This window comes from Natrix helvetica (genome assembly GCF_964273705.1).
Source record: "Natrix helvetica genome assembly, chromosome: Z".
Lineage (NCBI taxonomy): Eukaryota > Metazoa > Chordata > Lepidosauria > Squamata > Natricidae > Natrix > Natrix helvetica.
Window position 1 is genome coordinate 7,257,010 of NC_138554.1, and position 22,731 is coordinate 7,279,740.

The following is a 22,731-nucleotide window of genomic DNA, read 5'->3' on the forward strand; positions in this document are numbered from 1 at the left end:
ATAGGGACACCTTCCATCCCAACATGAAGTGTACATATCTGCTAGTCGTTACCGACTCTGAGGTGGGGGTGCTCATCTCCGTTTCAAAGCCAAAGAGCCAGCGCTGTCTGAAGACGTCTCTGTGGTCATGTGGCTGGCATGACTAAACGCCAAAGGTGCACTGAACACTGTTACCTTCCCACCAAAGGTGGTCCTTATTTTTCTCCTTGCATTTTTACATGATTTCAAACTGCTACGTTGGCAGAAGCTGGGACAAGCAATGGGAGCTCACCCCTTTAAACGGCACTAGGGATTTAAACCACAGAACTGCTGACCTTTCTGATCAATAAGCTCAGCGTCGTAGCCACTGAGCCATGGGGTCACTATCATTTATCAGAGAAGATATTAAAAGGCTAGCACATCTGAGGTTTACTATAAGTTTGCACCTTAACCTTTATTTTGTTTTTTGCAGAAAATGTCACCCCTAGTCCTTCTTTTCATTTGACTAGCCATAGACAAATCCTGCAACTTTTCTTTCTCTGTTTCAGCCTCCAGATTCCCTTCATTTTATTACTCTTCCCTGCCCTCTTCCCAAAGTCTGAACATCTTTTTTTTATATTGTGGTCATCAAAAATGGATGCATCATTGCAGGCTTGATCTTACAAAGGCTTTATGAAGTGAAGCTTCATGTAATCTAAATTCTATCACTCTGTTAATGCAGCCTACGGTTTCCCTGGCTTTTAAACAGACTGATGAACTTGGCATTTTTCATTTTTCTTATACCAAACTCTGTGATATCCAGAACAAAATAGTCCTTCCTGATGCTTTTAGTAGACAGTGATCAACCCTGATTGACAATTCCAAGATGTGGGGCTCCATAAAGTTGAAGAGTGAAGAAAGGAAGGTTTTTGCTTGGCTTCAGATTCACTTCCTCTCACTGTGTATCTTGCACAGTAATAGACTGCTGTGTCTTCGGTTTTGAGGCTGTTCATTTGCAGATACAGCTGGCTTTTGGCATTGTCCCTGGAGATGGTGAAGCGGCCCTTCACTTTGTCAGAGTAGTAAGTGCTAGAAGGATGGCTTATGTCTGCCACCCATTCCAGTCCTTTCCCTGGAGCCTGTCTCACCCAGGCCATTCTATAGATGCTGAAGATGAATCCAGAGGCATGGCAGGAGAGACGGAGGGACTCCCCAGGTCTTCTCACATCCCCTCCAGACTCCACCAACTGCACTTGAGATTGGACTCCTAAAAAGAAAGGAGCTTTTTTAATAGATCTCTTGCATGCAAGAGCAGAACCTAGAGATAAACTATATAGTGGTAATAATTACCTTTGAGGACTACAAGTATAGACAGAAGATTTAGCCACATTTTTGCTCTTTGTAATGAATAGTTTAATTCGATAGGAGAGGATTCAGAAATAGTGCAAGGTTTATCTTGGTGGGAGTTGTCTCAAAAGACAAACCATTGGGCTCCTTTAAAGGGGAATTTGTATCTTCATTTGCATACCTGTTGGGATAAAACAGCCACACAGGGCATTGATTAATAGAGTAACATGAATAGAACTTGTATGTGCATTTTTCAATTCAAAAAAGGATTGGGACACAATTTTTTCCCCTCTGCTTTAATGGGAGAAAGGACCAGTTGATTGTACATTAAATAAAAGGAAATTTTGGAAAAATACAACATGTCTTAAAATGATGCACAGTAATAGAGAATAAATGTATTTATTAGAGAGGACATCAACAGGCTAACACTTCATATGTTTGCTGCAAAGTTCCTTTTTTATTTTATGGAAATCCCCAAATACATTAAATGCATATTTCAATTAAAAAAGGATTGAGTTACGTTCCCCCCCCCCTCATTTAATGGGAGAAAGGACTAATTTATTGTAACTTAAGTAAAAAAGGCTTGAAAATAAAATCAGCACTTCTCAAAATGATGCAAAACAATAGAGAGTAAACTTATTTATTAGATAGGACATCAAAAGGCCTGCACTTCTGACGTTTGCTGCAAAATTACTTTTTTTATTTTATGGGAAACCCCAAATTCATTAAATTGCAGGGAAGCTTCAATATGCTCTGATTTCTGTTCCAAATTCAGACATGGCTTAATAGGAAGGATTATAGTCTCTCAAGAACAATCACAATTCAGCCAGTTTGTATCGATTCAGGCGAACCAGTAGTGGAAACCTCTGTGTCGTCCTGCCCACCTGCCCTGGCGCTATGCCATCCTATTTAGCCATGCTTTTTATGCACCGTGCATGCATGCAATCTGTGCACAGGAGCAAAGTGCATGCGTGGAAGGCCTCGCCCATGTTCAAAACGAATGTGCGCGTATTTTCGGTGCGTTACAAACTGGTGGTAAAATTAGTTGAAACCCAATTCTGGGTCTCTAGATTGAAATTTGAAATACCCTTACACATTCCAGGCAGTTTCTCTCCTGAAAAACAGCAACATTTTTTATTAAAATCCTCAGCTTTGTGGTCGAGATCAAAGACTCATGAGATGCTATATTCTCTTGAGAGACACACAGTGAACTATGACAAAAAAAAAAAATTGTCATGTTTCCAAAATGAAACAATATCTAACAATGCTTGTTTTATTCTCTACACCACCCCCACTGGGTGCATAGGCCATGGAGTTTGGTGTGACAACATTGCCCCCTGGTGTCCAAAATGAGGAGAGGACACATCTCCCTAATTCTCTGAGGAGACTCATCAGGTCCAGATGTTTCCTCAATGACTGAGTGTCAGTTTGGATACTTAGAAAGATCATCCTCATGTTTCATTTCCTATCTTATGCCAGGATACTCAGGGCTGCCTTAAGTCATGGGGCTTAGGGCCAGTTGCCTGTGGCCCCACAAGCATAGGGCCCTTATGCTAATATGTGTATGTTAAGCCTTCAATGCATCTTGTATCATACAAGTACATCAACTGTATGGCTTACTGAGCATCTTTGTGTTTTTTCAAACCTCGTGTATTGTTCAAATGATAATCAGTGGCACAGCATGTTTTCAATGTTTCAACACCAATTTTGTTGGAAGTGGCAATAAAATAAATATATGTTCGATTTTAAGGGACGAGGTGGCTCAGTGGCTAAGATGCTGAGCTTGTCAATCAGAGAGGTCAGCAGTTTCGTGGTTCAAATCCCTAACACCTTATAATGGGATGAGCTCCCGTTGCTTGTCCCAGCTTCTGCCATTCTAGCAGTTCGAAGGCTTGTAAAATTGCAAGTAGAAACAAATAGGGACACCTTTCATCCCTACATGCAGTGTACATATCTACTAGTCATTACCGACTCTGGGCTTGAAAAGGCTTGAAAATAAAATCAGCACTTCTCAAAATGATGCAAAAGAATTTATTTATTAGAGAGGACATCAAAAGGCCAGCACTTCTGATGTTTGCTGCAAAATTACTTTATTTTATTTTATGGAAAACCCCAAATACATTAAATTGCAGGGAAGCTTCAATATGTTCTGATTTCTGTTCTAAATTCAGACATGGCTTAATAGGAAGGATTATAGTCTCTCAAGAACAATCACAATTTATCCAATTCGGATCCATTCAGGCGAACCAGTAATGGCAACCTGCAAGTCGTCCTGCCCACCTGCCCTGGCGCTATGCCATCCTATTAAGCCATGCTTTGTAAGCCGTGTGCATGCATGCAATCTGCGCATAGGAGCAAAGTCCTTCCGTGGAAGGCCTCGGCCATGTTCAAAAATAATGCATGGACATTTTCGGTGCGTGACAAATCAGTTGTAAAATTATGTGAAAGCCAATTCTGCTTGATAAGTTGAGTTCTTTTGTAATATATTGGGACAATGTATCACTTTACAATGTCTGGATTGGTGTATATATGTGTATATATCAAGTTTGAGACCCCTGCCTTAGGGCATTGACTGGTACATTTCAGAGAACATAACTTGCATGTCCATTTTGTAAATAAAATTCCTCTCCATTTCTTTTCCCTGTAAGTGGTATTGACCTCAATACCAGGAAAGATTCTGGAAAAAATAATCAAGCAACGAATTTGTGAACACCTTGAAGCAAACAAAGTAATACCCAAAAGCCAACATGGATTTGTCAAAAACAGATCATGCCAGACTAATCTTATTGCATTCTTTGATAATGTGACAAAATTAGTGGACCAGAGGAATGCCGTTGATATAGTTTACTTGGACTTCAGTAAGGCTTTTGATAAGGTAGACCATAACCTACTACTGGATAAAGTAGAAGAATGTGGGTTAGACAGCATCACCACCAGATGGATACGTAACTGGCTGACCAACCGCACTCAACGTGTAGTCCTCAATGGAACTGCATCTACATGGAGGGAAGTATGCAGTGGAGTACCCCAAGGCTCTGTTTTAGGCCCAGTACCCTTCAACATCTTCATCAATGATTTGGATGAGGGAATAAATGGGGAACTCATCAAATTTGCAGATGACACCAAGCTGGCAGGAATAGCCAACACTCCAGAAGATAGGCTTAAGATACAGAAGGAACTTGACAAAGTTGAACATTGGGCACTATCAAATAAAAGGAAATTCAATGGTGAAAAGAGTAAGGTTCTACATTTAGGCAACAAAAACGGAATGCACAGGTATAGTACAGATGATACCTTGCTCAGTAGTAGTAACTGTGAAAGGGATCTTGGAGTCCTAGTGGACAACCATTTAAATATGAGCCAGCAGTGTGCAGCAGCTGCCAAAAAAGCCAACACAGTTCTAGGCTGCATCAACAGAGGGATAGAATCAAGATCACGTGAAGTGTTAATACCACTTTATAATGCCTTGGTAAGGCCACACTTGGAATACTGCATTCATTTGTGGTCGCCACGATGTAAAAAAGATGTGGAGACTCTAGAAAGAGTGCAGAGAAGAGCAACAAAGAGGACTAGGGGACTGGAGACTAAAACATATGAGGAACAGTTGCAGGAACTGGGTATGTGTAGCTTAAGAGAAAAAAGGACTAGGGGAGACGTGATAGCATTGTTCCAATATCTCAGGGGTTGCCACAAAGAAGAGGGAGTCAAACTATTCTCCAAGGCACCTGAGGGTAGAACAAGAAGCAATGGGTGGAAACTAATCAAGGAGAGAAGCAACTTAGAACTGAGGAGAAACTTCCTGACAGTTAGAACAATTAATCAGTGGAACAGCTTGCCTCCAGAAGTTGTGAATGCCCCAAAACTGGAAGTCTTTAAGAAGATGTTGGATAGCCATCTGTCTGAAACGGTATAGGGTTTCCTGCCTAGGCAGGGGGTTGGACTAGAAGACCTCCAAGGTCCCTTCCAACTCTGCTATTGTATTAAGTTAATAGGAGAAAGAGCCGTTGAAACTTGATGTATTCCCTACCTACCTCTTCCTCCAGGTGCATAGGCAATGGGATTTCAGGTGGCCCATTGCCCTCCTCCCCAGTGTCAAACATGAGAGGGGAATAAACTTCTTAAATCTAAACAAAGAATTCACAAGCTTATTTCCAAGATTAGCTCAGTCAACATATTTACAAGATCCCATTTAATATGAAATAGATTTTCCAGTGGCTGCTCAAGGATGTTGTTGTTAGTTGTGAATTCCTGTCCAACCCATTGCGACCCTATGAACAACCTTCCTCCAGGCCTAACCGCCCTCTACCATCCTTCGGAGTCCATTCAAGCTCAGACTGACTGCTTCATTGACTCCATCCAGCCACCTTATTCTCTGTTGTCCCCTTCTTCTTTTGCCCTCCATCTTTCCCAGCATTAGGCTCTTCTCCAGTGAGTCCTTCCTTCTCATTAGGTGGCCAAAGTATTTGAGTTACCTCTTCAGGATCTGGCCTTCTAAAGAGCAGTCAGGGTTGATCTCCTCGAGGACTGAGAGTTTTGATCCCCTTGCAGTCCAAGGGAATCACAGGAGTCTTCTCCAGCATCAGAGTTCAAAGGCCATAGTTCAAATTCTTTAGCGCTCAGCCTTTCTTATGGTCCAATTTTCACAGTCATCCATTGCAACTGGGAAAACCATTGGCTTGAAAATAAACATTTTTATTGGCAGGATGATGTCTCTAGTTTGAAATTTGAAATACCCAAACACATTCCAGGCAGTTTCCCTCATGAAAAACAGCAACATTTTTATTAAAATTACCACCATTTTTGTTGAGATCAAAGAAACATGAGATGCACAATTTTTTGAGAGAACATTCAATGAACTTTGACAAAAAAAAATATTCCAGAATGAAACAATATCTAACAAGTGATCAATCCTGATTGACTAATCCAGGACGTGGGACTCCATAAAGTTTCAAGAGTGAAGAAGGGAAGGTTTTTGCTTGGCTTCAGATTCACTTCCTCTCACTGTGCCTCTTGTACAGGAATAGACTCCTGTGTCTTCGGTTTTGAGGCTGTTCATTTGCAGATACAGCTGGCTTTTGGCATCGTCCCTGGAGATGGTGAAGCGGCCCTTCACTTTGTCAGAGTAGTAAGTGCTAGATCCAGGGTTTATGTGTGCCACCCATTCAAGTCCTTTCCCTGGAGCCTGTCTCACCCAGTGCATCCAAGAGCTGCTGATAGTGAATCCAGAGGCTTGGCAGGAGAGACGAAGGGACTCCCCAGGTCTTCTCACATCCCCTCCAGACTCCACCAACTGGACTTGAGATTGGACTCCTAAAAAGAAAGGAGCTTTTTTAATAGATCTGCATGCAAGAACAGAATATAGCAATACAATTTAAACAGGGGGAATAATTACCTTTGAGGATGACAAGTATGGACAGAAGGTTTAACCACATTTTGCTAATAGATGAAATTGATAGGACAGGATTCTGGAAAAGGGGCAAGGTTTATTTTGGGGGGTGTTGTCTAAAATATGGTATCTTTAAAGGGGAAATTGTTTGTTCATTTGCATATCTTTTCGGATAAAAGAGCCACACAGGGCATTGATTAACCCTTAGCCACAGACATACTATTTCAGATACTCTATTAGTGACAGAATGACCACTCTAGCTGCATAGGCCATTAATTGGACAACAATATTCATTATAATTGATCAGTTGATTGTAAATTAAGTAAAACAAAGGATTGGAAAAATCCAACACGTCTCAAATGATGCACCGTAATAGAGAATAAACTAATTTATTAGAAAGGACATCAAATGGCTAACACTTCAGGTGTTTCCTGCAAAATTACTTTTTCATTTCATGGAAAACCCCAAATACATTAAATTGCAGGGAAGCTTCCATATGCTCTGATTTCTGTTCTAAATGCAGACATGGCTTATTAGTAAGGATTATAGTCTCTCGACAACAGTGATGGTGTTCAGACGGTTCGAATCAGTTTGGGTGAACTGGTAGTGGCAACCTGCAGCAGGAGCAAAGAGAATGCATGGAAGGCCACACGCATGTGCAAAAGTTGTGCACACACCTTTTTGATGCACAGCAAACTGGTGGTAAAATTATATGAAACCCACCTCTGCTTGAGAAGTGAAGTTCTTTTGTAATACATTGAGACAAAGTATCACTTTACAATCACCTGGATTGGTGTATATATTTCTATGCATTTTTGTGTGTGTCGGGGTTGATCTCCTCTAGGTTTGATGGCCTTGCAGTCCAAGGGACTCACAGGAGTCTTCTCCACCACCAGAGTTCAAAGCACCCAGCTTTCCTTATGGTCCAACTTTCACAGCCATCAATTGGAACTGGGAAAACTATAGCCTTGACTATACAGGATCTGGCCTTCTAAAGAGCACTCAGGGTTGATCTTCTCTAGGACTGACCAGTTAGATTGCCTTGCAATGGAGACGTCCAGGAGTCTTCTCCAGCTCCACCGTTCAAAGGCCTCATTTCAGCCTTTCTTATGGTCCAACTTTCATAGCCATCCACTGCAACTGGGAAAAACATAGCCTTGAGTATGGGCACTTTTGATGGCATTGTGATGTCTCGGCATGGAAATTTGAAATACCCTTACACATTCCAGGCAGTTTCCCTTGTGAAAAACACCAATACTTTTATTAAAACCCTCAGCTTTGTGGTCAAGACCAAAGACTCCTGCGATGCAAAAATTTTTTGAGAGACACTCCGTGAACTATGACAAAAATAAAATAAAATAATTGTCATGTTTCCGAAAGGAAACACTATTTAACAATGTTTGTTTTATTCTCTTCCCCACCCCCACTGGGTGCATAGTCCATGGAGTTTGGTGTGCCAACATTGCCCCCTGGTGTCCAAAGTGAGGAGAGGAGACATCTTCCTAATTCTCTGAGGAGACTCTTTAGGTCCAGATGTTTCCTCAATATCTGCGTGGCAGTTTGGATATTTAGAAAGATCATCCTCATGTTTCATTTCCTATCCTATGCCAGGAGACTCAGGTCTGCCTTAAGTCATGGGGCTTATGGCCAGTTGCCTGTGGCCCCACAAGCATAGGGCCCTTATGCTAATCTGTGTATGTTAAGCCTTCAATGCATCTTGTATCATACAAGTACATCAACTGTATGGCTTACATAACATCTTTGTGTTTTTTTCAAGCCTCGTGTATTGTTGAAATGTTTATCATGTTGATTAATTGTTGTGGCCAGCATATATTTAATGTTTCAACACAGATTTTGTTGGAAGTGCCAAAAAAATAAATATATGTTTAATTTTAAGGTTGGCTCAGCAGCTAAGACGCTGAGCTTTTCAATTAGAAAAGTTTGGAGTTCGGTGGTTCAGGGTCATAATACTGTTAAGACAGCCCTGCTAAATGAATAGGAAAGCATTGAGGAAAGTGCCCAAACAGTAGGCTGGCAGGGTGACTTTGGGCTGGTTTCTCTCTCTCTCTCTCAGCCCAACCCACCTCACAAGATTGTGGTGTAGAACCTGGCCAGTTTACATGCCTAAGGCTGGACTTGAAGTCCCCCTTGTAGCCTGGGACATGAATCCATATTTCTACCTCTAATATTTCTGTAGGGAAGAGCAACAAAGTTGATTAGGGGACTGGAGGCTAAAACATATGAAGAAAGTTGCAGAAACTAGGTAAGTTTAGTTTTATGAAAATGAGGACTAAGGGAGACATGATAGCAGTCTTCCAATATCTCAGTGGCTGCCCCAAAGAAGAGGGAGTCAATCTACACCCCAAAGCACCTAAGGGCAGGTCAAGAAGCAGTGGGTGGAAACTAATCAAGGAGAGAAGCAACCTAGAGCTAAGGACAAATTTCCTGACAGTTGGAACAATTAATCCGTGGAACAACTTGCCTCCAGAAGTTGTGAATGCTCCAGCACTGGAAGTCTTTAAGAAGATGTTGGATAACCATTTGTCTGAAGTGGTGTAGGGCTTCCTGCCTAAGCAGTGGGTTGGACAGGAAGACTTCCAAGGTCCCTTCCAACTCTGTTATTCTATTCTAATTCAATACTGCTCTGAGATTAGCTAAACAGAGTCCCCACTTCTTCTTCCAAGATCAGTTCTGAGATTGCACATATCACTATGGAGATTCGTCAGCTGTTTCTCACTTCCAGTAGACCAATTAAACTTTCTGTAACTAAATAATCAAAGAGAGAAGCAACATAGAACTGAGGAGAAATTCCCTGACAGTTAGAACAATTATCCAGTGGAACAGAAGTTGCCTCCAGAAGTTGTGAATGCCCCAACACTGGAAGTCTTTAAGAAGATGTTGGATAGCCATTTGTCTGAAGTGGTGTAGGCAGGGCCAGATTTTCCTATAGGCTAACTAGGCTTCAGCCTAGGGCGTCAAGATCAAGAGGGGCCTTTTATTTTTATTTATTATCCATGCCACATTTTTTATAAAGGTTAGTACCAATTACAACATATTTCATTTAATATATTGATATATATCACAGTAATGATGTATTTTATTATCTCTCATGTAATTTACAAACTTAAAAATGGGAGGTGAAAGGGCCCCATAAGTGGAACAGCCTAGGGCCTCTTTTCATCTAAATCCGTCCCTGGGTGTAAGGTTTCCTGCCTAAGCAGGGGATTGGGCTAGAAGATCTCCAAGGTCCCTTCCAACTCTGTTATTCTATTCTATTCTATTCTATTCTATTCTATTCTATTCTACTCTACTCTGTTCTGTTCTGTTCTATTCCATTCCATTCTATTCTATTCTATTCTATTCTATTCTATTCTATTCTATTCTATTCTATTCTATTCTATTCTACTGAAATCTATTCTACTCTATTCTATTCCAACTCAATTTTCAGAGCTGCTCTGATGAGAAGGTTTTGCTCAGCGTCAGATTCACTTCCTCTCACTGTGTAAGTTGAGCAGTAATAGGCAGCTGTGTCCTCCAGTTTGAGGTTGTTCATTTGTAGATACAGCTGGCTGCGGGAATCATCCCTGGAGATGGTGAAGCGGTCCTTGACTTTATGTGGGTAGTAAGTGGTCGGAGATGAGCCTGTACTTATGCTGGCCAACAATTCCGGTCCTTTCCCCGGAGCCTGTCTCACCCAGTACATGTAATAGTTGCTGAAGGTGAATCCAGAGGTCTCGCAGGAGAGACGGAGGGCCTCCCCAACTCTTCTCGCATCCCCTCCAGACTCCGTCAACTGAACCTGAGATTGGACTCCTTTAAAAAAAATGTATTTCAGTTAGATTTTTTTGATCACGAAATAGGACATGGAAGGAAATTCTTTAGGGAAGAAAAGATTACCTTGAAAGAGGACTAATACAGGCACCAAGATTAGCTGCAGGACCATTTTCTGTCCCTGCAATGAATAGAAACGGATTCGGGAAAGTTCACAAATTTTGTGTTGGCTGAAAAGGGAAAGCAGGGTTGTCTCCTTTTAAGAGGAAATTTTGCCTCGATTTGCCTATCCAGCCAGATATGTTTGGCCTAGTGGTTAAGGCAGCATGTAGGAAGCAAGAGACCTTGAGTTCAGGCCTGTCTTAGCTATGAAAGCCAGCTGAGTGACCTTGAGCTGCTCATTTTCTCTCAGCACAAACCTTCTCAAAAAGGTGTGGGTTTTTTTTTTTTTTTGTTGTTGTTATAGGGAAAATAAGAGAAGGAAAGGAGTGTCGGATATATCCACCACCTTGAATTATTTATAAAAAACAGCAATACAATACAATACAACAGCAGAGTTGGAAGGGACCTTGGAGGTCTTCTAGTCCAACCACCTACCTAGGCAGGAATCCCTATACCATTTCAGACAAATGGCTATCCAACATCTTCTTAAAGACTTCCAGTGTTGGGGCATTCACAACTTCTGGAGGCAACTTCTGTTCCACTGATTAATTGTTCTGTCAGGAAATTTCTCCTCAGTTCTAAGTTGCTTCTCTCCTTGATTAGTTTCCACCCATTGCTTCTTGTTCTACCCTCAGGTGCCTTGGAGAATAGTTTGACTCCCTCTTCTTTGTGGCAGTCCCTGAGATATTGGAAGACTGCTATCATGTCTTCCCTAGTCCTTCTTTTTATTAAACTAGACATACCCAGTTCCTGCAACCGTTCTTCATATGTTTTAGTCTCCATTTCCCTAATCCTCTTTGTTGCTCTTCTCTGCACTCTTTCTAGAGTCCCCACATCTTTTCTACATCTTGACGACCAAAACTGAATGCAGTATCCCAAGTGTGCCCAACAGCACTTAGACTTATATACCGCTTTATAGTGCTTTTTTCAGCCTTCTCTAAGCAGTTTCCAGAGCCAGCCTCTTGCCCCCAACAATCTGGGTCCTCATTTTACCCACCTCGGAAGGATGAAAGGATGAGTCAACGTTGAGTCATTGAGATTTGAACTGCCGAATTGCAGCTAGCAGTCAGCTGAAGTAGCCTGTAGTACTACACTCTAAGCACTGCACCACCTCGGCTCTTTTGCAGGATACAAATGTGTTTAATTACTCATTTTATATTTAGTTTTACTTTACTTTATTTTTAACATTGATTTGCCACCCATCTCAGCACAACGTAACTCTTTGGTGGCTTACAATGTTAACATGGAAAATGCATAACAACAACATATATAAGATAAAACGTCATATCAAAAAAAAAACAAAGAAGCAAATGAATGAATTCATTCATTCATTCATAACCATTGGGATCAAAAAAAGAAAAAAAACCTCAGCGCATTGATCTCCTAGGTTTTCTTGCATACAAAACAACAACAAAAGATAATAAAGGCGGAAAGAGAGACTGCAACATATTTTAGCCCAGTGAGGGTGAACCTTTTTTGGCTCGTGTGCCATAAGTGGGGGGAGCGCAGGGGGGTCATGTGCGGGTATGCCGCACCCATAATGCAATGTGCGACACCCCCCCAGTGCACATGCATGCACTACAGGCGCTCCCCTCATTTTTACATGCTTTTTTCGCCCTCCCCAGGCTCCAGAGGCTTTATAGGAGCCCGGGGAAGGCGAAAACAGCCTCCCCCGCCCCCCTCCAGACGCCCTCCGGAGGCGCAGGGAAGCCTCTGGATGGTCCCTGAAGCCTTCGGAGCGCTCAAAATGACCCTCTGAGCAAACCGGAAGTGACATACGGTTTGCTCGAATGATAGTTTTGAGCGCTCGGAAGGCTTCACTTCCCGTTTGCTCGGAGGGTCGTTTTAAGCGTTCCGAAGGCTTCAGGAACCGTCCGGAGGCTTCCCTGATGTCTTTGGAGCACTCAAAATGACCCTCCGAGCAAACCGGAAGTCACTTTTGAAAGTGTTCATTTGCAGATACAGCTGGATTTTGGCATTGTCCCTGGAGATGGTGAAACATCCCTTGACTGAGTGCTACTTTCTACTGGAATTAGTGTATGAAACCCATTACAGTTCTTTCCCAGGAGCCTTTCTCACCCAGGCCATGTCATAGCTGCTGAAGGTGAATCCAGAGGCTTGGCAGGAGAGACGGAGGGACTCTCCAGATCTTCTCATGAGTGTTTTAATGTCTGGATGCTTTTCTTGTTGCCAATGCAAAGTTTTGATCAACAGATGTATTCTCAGGGTGCCCAAGGAGAGAACTATGTGCCTCTGCCTAGGATCAAACTCACATCCTCCTGATTGTGAGGGCTAGAGCTCCACCTCTAGGCCACCGCACCACTCCTTGCAGCTTTTGAGTGATGGATTCAACCTTCTGTAACTTAATCGCTTTGGAAATCTTCTCGTAGGAAGAGAAGGTTTTTGCTTGGTGTCACATTCACTTCCTCTCACTGTGTTTCCAGTACAGTAATAGACAGCTGTGTCCTCTTCTTTGAGGCTGTTCATTTGCAGATACAGCTGGCTTTTGGCATTGTCCCTGGAGATGGTGAAGCGGCCCTTCACTCTGTCTGAGTAGAACTTTTTACTGGAATCGGTATAGATGTATGATACCCACTCCAGTCCTTTCCCTGGTGCCTGTCTCACCCAGGCCATGTCATAGCTGCTGAAGGTGAATCCAGAGGTTTGGCAGGAGAGACGGAGGGACTCTCCAGGTCTTCTCACGTCCCCTCCAGACTCCACCAACTGGACCTCACATTGGACACCTTGAAAGAAAAGTATTTTAATTGAGATTTCTTTAACCTAAAACGAGAGCATGGGCATAGACACTCTATAGAGAAAATAGTTACCTCTCAGGAGTACCAGTAAGGAGACCAGGTTGAACCACATTTTATTCTCCATAAGAAAGAATGCAGAGGAAAGGATTTGGGCAAGTGAACACAATTGGTATTAGTAGGTGTATCATAAGGAGGGAAACCACAGGACCCTTTTAAGGAGGACATTGTGTCTCCATTTGCATATTGGATGAGATAAAAGAGCTCCCCAAGAGCATTCACCTCATTCTCCTCTATGTAATTTTGCAACCCTCAGAAAGCAAAGGAAACCTCTACCTTATGGCAATTCAAATTAATGAAAGTAATTAAAACAAAAGCTCCTCTCTTTGTTATTCTATTGTAGATTCCTTTTGCACATAGGTTTCCTGGTGAGAATTCTCCCCACCTGAAATGTGAAACCTACGTCAGATATTTTCAGTAATTTATTACGGAAATAACAAAAAATAATAATAATAGCCATGCCTCCAGAATGAGAGAATATCTGATGCCATTTTTTTTAATTCCATACCCCACCAGCACTAGGTGGAGAGTCAATGGGGTTTCATGGGACAACACTGCCCCCCAGTGTCCAATGTGAGGAGGGGAGATCCCTTCCTAATTCTTTAGAAAGAGGATCATAAAGTTTCATTCCTGCCTAATGGTGTGATAGTAAAGAGCAACATTATATATATATATTTGTAATAAATCCTCTTTGCTTAAACTTGCATAGCGTTTCCAGTTTCTTAGGCTTAACATAATAACAATACAGGATTAGTTGCTAAGTAAAACATGTGTTTTGCCTCTTTTTACAACCTTTCTTGCCAAAACTGTTAAGTGGATCCCTGTAATTGTTTAATTGGTGACATGGTTGCTAAGTAGAACTAACTTCCTCAGAGACATTACTTGTGAGAAGGTCCCAAAAGGTGATCGCAAAATTCCAGGACACTGAGGGGTGTGTATCAAAATTTTTACTACCTGTTCTTACCTATTCTGTGGGCGTGGCTTGGCGGTTATGTGACTGGGTGGACGTGGCCAACTTGACGTCACTCACCAGGAGATTTCATGGATTGGGTAAAATGTGGTGAAGCTCACTTAAAAACACTCTTGCTTAGCAAAGAACCCAAAATTTTGGGCTCAATTGTAGTCCTAAAACAAAGATTATCTCTGCCTTCCTCTGCATGGCATTTACGTGTCCTAATAAACTCCTTCTCCTTTCTGACAATTTTCCTCTCTGTTATAGGCACCAAAATAATCCAGACAATGTAAGGTTTCCTGTTGCAGCAGGGGGTTGGACTAGATGACCTCTGAGGAACCTTCTAGCCCTAAATTGCTGTGCTGTTTTTCTTTCTTTCATTCATTCATTCATTTTTCTTTCTTTCTTTCTTTCTTTCTTTCTTTCTTTCTTTCTTTCTTTCTTTCTTTCTTTCTCCCTTCCCTCTGTGGGAGGCAAACAACCCCCAATAAAATATTACTCCCAGAAAGGCTCGTTTCACATTCCTGCCAGAGATAATGAGATAATGAGCCTATAGAAAGTTTGGCTCCATTCACAATCAGGGAATCATCCAAACCCTTTTAGAAACACAAAGCCCATATTGCACAAACCCCCAAACTTCAGAAACATAGAACCATATAAGAATCCTACCTTTTATCCAGTTTGTTGTTCAGCTGACCCAGAAACAAACAGCTGAATGTCACTTTGCAAACCTCCTTCTGTGCAGCTTTTCAATTTAAAGCAGATTTCAATTTAAAGTTTGCAGCATCAAGACTTGTGGACTTCAACTCCCAGAATTCCACAGCCAAGCATGCTTAGTTCCGATTTAAAGTGACAGCATTTGTTTTTCTCCTTTGCTGAATCTCCTGGCTGCAAAGGAAGTTCCATCTCTTTCTTTCTCCCTTCCCTTCCCTTTCTTCCTTCCCTCCCTCCCTATCTCTCTCTCTCTCTCTCTCTTTTATTTTTAAAGCTTTTTTTCCTTGCCAGAACTGGGAGAGAAAAACACTTTAAAACAAAAAGCTTCTGACAAAGTTTGTGGGCATGGCCAGCCACCATTACTACCGGTCTTATCCAGTATGAAAGATTTTTACTACCTCTTCTGGCGTACTGTACTGTACCTGGAGATACTCACCTCTGCAGGATACTATTTAACCAACAGTCCAAGAACAACTCAAGAATAAGCAATGATGGAGTTTTATGTGCTGCTTTTCAGTGATGGTTTTACAAATCCACCCTTCTGTGGTTAAATCAATTTGGGAAGCTGCTCAAAGGAAGATACGGTTTTTGCTTGGTGTCACATTCACTTCCTCTCACTGTGGTTCCAGTACAGTAATAGACTGCTGTGTCCTCCAGTTTGAGGCTGTTCATTTGCAGATACAGCTGGCTTTTGGCATTGTCCCTGGAGATGGAGAAGCGGCCCTTCACTTTATCAGAGTAGTAAGTACTTGAAGCTTTGTTTATGTACGCCACCCATTCCAGTCCTTTCCCAGGACGCTGTCTTTCCCAGTGCATGTTATAGCTGCTGAAGGTGAATCCAGAGGCTTGGCAGGAGAGACGGAGGGACTCTCCAGGTCTTCTCACATCCCCTCCAGACTCCACCAACTGAACCTCAGATTGGATACCTTGAAGGAAAAGTATTTTAATTGAGATTTCTTACACCTAAAACGAGAGCATGGGCATAGACATTCTATGGAGAAAATAGTTACCTCTGAGGACTACTAGTAAGGACACCAAGTTGAACCACATTTTATTCTCCATAAGAAGGAATGCAGAGGAAAGGATTTGGGCAAGTGAACACAATTGGTATTAGTGGGTGTAACCTGAGGAGGGAAACCACAGGACTCTTTTAAGGAGGACATTGTGTCTCCATTTGCATATTGGATGAGATAAAAGAGCTCCCCAAGTGCATTCACCTCATTCTCCTTTGTGTAATTTTGCAACCCTTAGAAAGCAAAGGAAACCTCTACCTTATGGCAATTAAAATTAATGAAAGTAATTAAAACAAAAGCTTCTCCCTTTATTATTCTTGTACAATCCTTTTGCATATAGGTTTTATGGTTATAATTCTCTCCTCCTGAAATGTGAAACCTACGTAAGATATTTTCAGTAATATATTACGGAAATAACAAATAATAATAATAGCCATGCCTCCAGAATGAGAGAATATCTGATGCCATTTTTTTTAAATTCCCTACCCCACCCACACTGGGTGGAGAGGCAATGGGGTTTCATGGGACAACACTGCCCCCCAGTGTCCAATGTGAGGAGGGGGGACCCCTTCCTAATTCTTTAGGTCCAGCTGTTTCCTCAATATTTGTATGGCAGTTTGGATATTTAGAAAGAGGATCATAAAGTTTTATTCCTGCCTAATGGTATGATAGTAAAAAGCAACATTATACATTTTTTGTAATAAATCCTCTCTGCTTAAACTTGCAAAGCATTTCCAGTTCCTTGGGCTTAACATAATAACAATACAGGAGTAGTTGCTAAACGTAACATCCGTTTTGCCTCATTTTACAACCTTTCTTGCCAAAAACTGTTAACTGGATCCCTGTAATTGTTTAGTTGGTAAATCAATTTGGGAAGCTGCTCAAAGAAAGATACGGTTTTTGCTTGGTGTCACATTCACTTCCTCTCACTGTGTCTCTTGCACAGTAATAGACAGCTGTGTCCTCCAGTTTGAGGCTGTTCATTTGCAGATACAGCTGGCTTTTGGCATTGTCCCTGGAGGTGGTGAAGCGTCCCTTGACTTTGTCTGAGTAAAATATTCCACTGGAATCAGGATAGATGTATGCCACCCATTCCAGTCCTTTCCCAGGAGCCTGTCTCACCCAGGCCATGCTATAGCTGCTGAAGGTGAATCCAGAGGCTTGGCAGGAGAGACGGAGGGACTCCCCAGGTCTTCTCACATCCCCTCCAGACTCCACCAACTGGACCTCAGATTGGACACCTTGAAAGAAAAGTATTTCAATTGAGATTTCTTACACCTAAAACGAGAGCATGGGCATAGACACTCTATAGAGAAAATAGTTACCTCTGAGGACTACTAGTAAGGACACCAGGTTGAACCACATTTTGCTCTCTGTGAGAAGGAATGGACAGGGAAGGATTTGGGCAAGTAAACACAATTTGTATCTCTGGGTGTTGCCTGAAAAGGGAAACCACAGGACTCTTTTAAGGATGCAATTGTGTCTCCATTTGCATATTGGATGAGATAAAAGAGGGCATTCACCTCATTCGCCTTTATGTAATTTTGCAATCCTAAGAACAGAAAGGAAAACAGTAAGAACACCCTAAGAAAGCCAAGGGAATCTCAAATGATGATGGGGATACTACAAAGAGCATATTGCTGAAAAAGCCAAGCAACACTGCAAACCATGCAATAAAGTGTAATGTTAAGCCCATAGTTGTATTACATATCCACATCTGAGTTTCGAAGTAAGAATCAAAGATATTATATTTGAAGCCGGTGAGGTGTTCCTTATTAATTTAATATTAATTTAATATTTAATTTGGCAATGAATGAATGATAAATCATATACTGTAGAAAAGAAAGAAATAATGGCATATTGTTAATATTATATTATTACAGTATGAGCCCCCTGTCAACTCTCCGTGTTGTCATGGGGACAGAGTGAGGGAGAATGCATTCCATGTATACTGTTGGCTGGAGTCAGATCTCAGATTACTGTGGCCAGTTTGGGAGGGGCGCATCTATAGGGTAATGTGATTTATGACACAGACTGAGGGGAGGGAAGGAACAGTGGTAAAGTTCAGAAGTAAATCAAACAAAGCACAGGCTTGACTGCGAACAGATATTGCCTAATGGAGCACCTAATAAATCACTGGTTTTGTATGAATGACTTGACTCGATAATTATGAATCAACTAGAGCATCGTTAGGAAATTTGACACCTCCTAGACTTGCTCTTGATGGCGACATGTGGTGCATAAATTTAAAAGAGAAAAGAAAATAAGATATACAGTACAATGCAATACAATACAATATTAATAGGAAGAAGGGGGATTGAAGTATAAAATAATATGTGAAGGAAGCTTTCTAGGTAATTGAAATCTGCCCCCAATATTTCTCTGCTTTATCACAAGGTCACCAGAGATGATCAAAGTTCCTTATTTATAATTGCATTTTCAGCCAAAAATTGAGAAACCTTTGTCTCTCATTGACAGTTTTCAGGACATTAGAATTTTATTTTTTATTTTATTATTAAATTTATATGGCCGCCTATTCAACCATGGTGACTCAAGGCAGCTTACTGAATCTAAAAAACACATCTAAAAACAGTAAAACTAATAAAAAATAAAATAAATTAATGTAATGAAATTCTCCTCCCACCCAGGGGTGGGTTCCTGTAAAGGTTGGTATCGCTTCGCTTCGCGCATGCTTTCCTCATGTGCTACTTGTGTGCTGCAGGCTTCGCTTTCACATGCGCCAACCGTGCATTGCTCGTGCATGCTCATTTGACTGAAATTGTCCTCCGCACATGCAGAAACATGCCAGTGATGGCAAAAGAGACCAGGGAACTGGTTGAGGGGCATGGCCAGCCTGAGTCACTGCCGGTTCTGCGACTCATGCCAAATCACTATCCTGTTTACCCCAAAATAAGACCTCCCCAGATAGTAAGCCCAATCGGACTTTTGAGTGCATGCACTAAAATAAGCCATCACCTGAAAATAAGTCCTCCCCAAAAATATTCCAACAGAGCAGCAGCCATGAGGTAGCCATGCTCACCTCCTCCTGCACCTCAAAAATAATAAGAGAACCCTGAAAATAAGGCCAAGTGCTTATTTCAGTGTTAAAAGAAAATAAGACCCTGTCTTATTTTCGGGGAAACACAATACTACCAGTTCGGCAAAGCTGGGCTGAACCAGGAGCAACCCACCCCAGTGATAGCTGATCACATGAGCCATTTAATGGGCTCCATTCCACTCTGGGTTCCCCAGGCCCACTGGCCGAACCAGGTCTTTAGCACCTTTTGGAAGAGTATTAGAGTGGGGGCCACCACAGAGAAGGCCCTTCTTCTGGCTCCCACCAGGTGTATCTCCAAGGATGCATCATTTATATTGCCATGAAATTTCCAACACATTTCCTGACTTTCGGCCAAACAGGTTCACTATAGCTTCTTCCAAGATCAGCTCCGGAATAAGCAGTGGTAGATCTTAATCTGCTACTTTTCAACGATGGCGTAGAAACTCAACCTTAAGTAACTAAATCATTTTCAAAAGTTGCTCAGAAGAAGAGAAGGTTTTTGCCTGGAATCACATTCACTTCCTCTCACTGTGTCTGCCATACAAAAATAGATTGCTGTGTCCTCTAGTTTGAGGCTATTCATTTGCAGATGCACTTGGCTTTTGGCATTGTCTCTAGAGATGATGAAGCGCCCCTTCACTTGGTCTGAGTAATAAATGGGAGATAAACTTGGATGTATCTGAGAAACCCATTCCATGCCTTTCCCTGGAGCCTGTTTCATCCAGTATATCCAGGAGTTAATGAAGGTGAATCCAGAGGCTTGACAGGAGAGACGGAGGGACTCTCCAGGTCTTCTGACATCCCCTCCAGACTCCACCAAGGTGGCCTGGATATCTAAAATGAAAGAAGTTTCAGTGAGCTCTCCTGCATACAAGAATTACAATGGAAAGAAACTGGATAGGGAGGAAACAACTGTAGTACCTCTGAGAACTGCTACTAAGGATAACAGGATTAGCCATAGGATCATATTTGCTCCCTCTAAAGATTGGAGAGGAATTGATGGCAAAAGACTTGGAGAAGTGCACAGACTTTGGGTTGGTGGGTGTAACCTGGAAAGAAAACCAACTACCTCCTTTGAAGGGGACATTGTGCCTCAATTTACATATCACTGGGTATAAATGTGCCTCCTTGGTGCATTTAATTGTACAGTTCATCGCACATGGATTTCACACATACTTTTCAAATGAGGTTCCAGTTGGAGGAACAATCAAGACCATTATGTGTTTATTGTGGGTTCATAGTGGGAGGGACAGATTTACACTGGAGTGTAAATTGCACCTACAATACAATACAATACAATACAATACAATACAATACAATACAATACAATACAATACAATACAATACAATACAATACAATAGCAGAGTTGGAAGGGACCTTGGAGGTCTTCTAGTCCAACCCCCTGCCTAGACAGGAAACCGTATACCATTTCAGACAAATGACTATCCAGCATCTTCTTAAAGACTTCCAGTGTTGGGGCATTCACAACTTCTGGAGGCAACTTCTGTTCCACTGATTAATTGTTCTAACTGTCAGGAAATTTATCCTCAGTTCTAAGTTGCTGCTCTCCTTGATTAGTTTCCACCCATTGCTTCTTGTTCTACCCTCAGGTGCCTTGGAGAATAGTTTGACTCCCTCTTCTTTGTGGCAATCCCTGAGATATTGGAACAATGCTATCATGTCTCCCCTAGTCCTTCTTTCTCTTAAGCTAAACATACCCAGTTCCTGCAGGTACATAAGGTTCCTACGAGTACATAAGGGACACAGTGGCTCAGTGGCTAAGACGCTAAACATACCCAGTTCCTGCAAGTACATAAGGTTCCTACGAGTACATAAGGGACACAGTGGCTCAATGGCTAAGACGCTGAACTTGTCAATCAGAAAGGTCGGCTGTTTAGCAGTTCCGCATAATGGAGGGGGCAGCGCTCCTCTTCGTTTCAAAGCCAAAGAGCTAGCGCTGTCCAAAGATGTCTCCGTGGTCATGTGGCCGGCATGACTAAACGCCAAACGGAACGCTGTTACTTTCCCACCAGGTGGTTCTTGGTTTTCTACTTGTATTTTTACATGCTTTTGATGTGAAGGAATGGGAAGTTTCCCTCCCACCTTCGATTGAGGTGCGGATCGCAGCCCTTCCGAGAAGCATATCTCTTGATAAGCAATAAATGAAACCCGAAAACATGCTCTAATGAAAACAAACTTTAATATGAAAATAAAATAAAACAAATCTATCTAATTGTTACATTCTGGCAAGAACAATTGCTGCCCATCTCCTTCGGTAGGCAGACGAAGATCAGAAGGAAAGTACAAGAATGTGTGACGTATTACAAAATGTGTTAGGAGGCATGTGCAGTAAATCATTGTCAGATAAGAAAAAAAAAACTTTTCTACAGTATACCTCAGAATAGAGGCTCAAGTAGACAAACAAATTAACTTAGTGACATTTGAACTACGAGGTTGGCAGAAGCAGGAACAAGTAATGGGAGCTCACTACGTTACGTGGCACTAGGGATTCGAACTGCTGAACTGCCGGCCTTTCTGATTGGCAAGGTTAGTGTCTTAGCCACTGAGCCACCGTGTCCCTCCCATAAAATATGAATCAACACAAAAATTGTTTGTTGTGAAAGTGACTGCCTGCGAAGGCTCCTGGATTGGGGAGTGAAAGGTGAAAGCAGGATCAATATGCTCCATCCCATATTTGGGTAGACCAGGTTGCCCTGATTGACCGGTCTCACTGGAAAAAAAACACTTACTTAAAGGGTATTTTTTTCCACGGGGGGAAAAACCTTGAGAACCACTGTTATGTAAAATTTGTTCTAAACCCAGAAACACTTCCTAGTAAGAATGTTAATCTCTTCAGAAGTTAAATTTGCTGGAGATCTGTTGAGGGAACCTTTAAGCAAATAATAAAAGATATAATCAACCTTCACGATGAGATCACATTTGTGCACAGCACCTCTTCCGACGTGGCCAATATTATTGACGGTAATATTGCTACACCCTGGTGTAAGTGAGGAGGAAGATATGGCTGTCAGTTTGTCGCAAAATTTAAATGCAGAAAGCACGTATAGATTACTGATTCAGCTGGCGTCATTAACTCCTTTATATACATAAGAATAGATGAATAAATGTACAATACCAACAGGTGATTCTTCCAAGTAAACACAAGGCAGGAGAGTTACAGGCAAACACAAGCAGTTAGTTTCATTTCAGTAGACAAGCCGAGACACTCTGCTAGTTTACTTCTCACAGCAGCAGACTGCTTAAGTTTCAGTTATCTGCTAAACCGGGCCCAGACTTCAAGCTTAAGTATCTGTTTCAATTTTCTGCACAGACTCAGATCTGTCTAAGCTCCCATTGGGTGACTTAGTTGCTATGCCTATTCATTGGCTGACCTTGTTCCTATGTGTCTCCCACTCATGAACATTTTAACAATGGCATGCATCATATTCCCCAGGAGATTCTTTTGCTCCAGGAGGGAAAGAGCACATAAAGGACTTTAAGGAGAGTTTCACTTTTCTATAAAGTGGCGTATTGCACTAACGTCTTGTGAAAAATG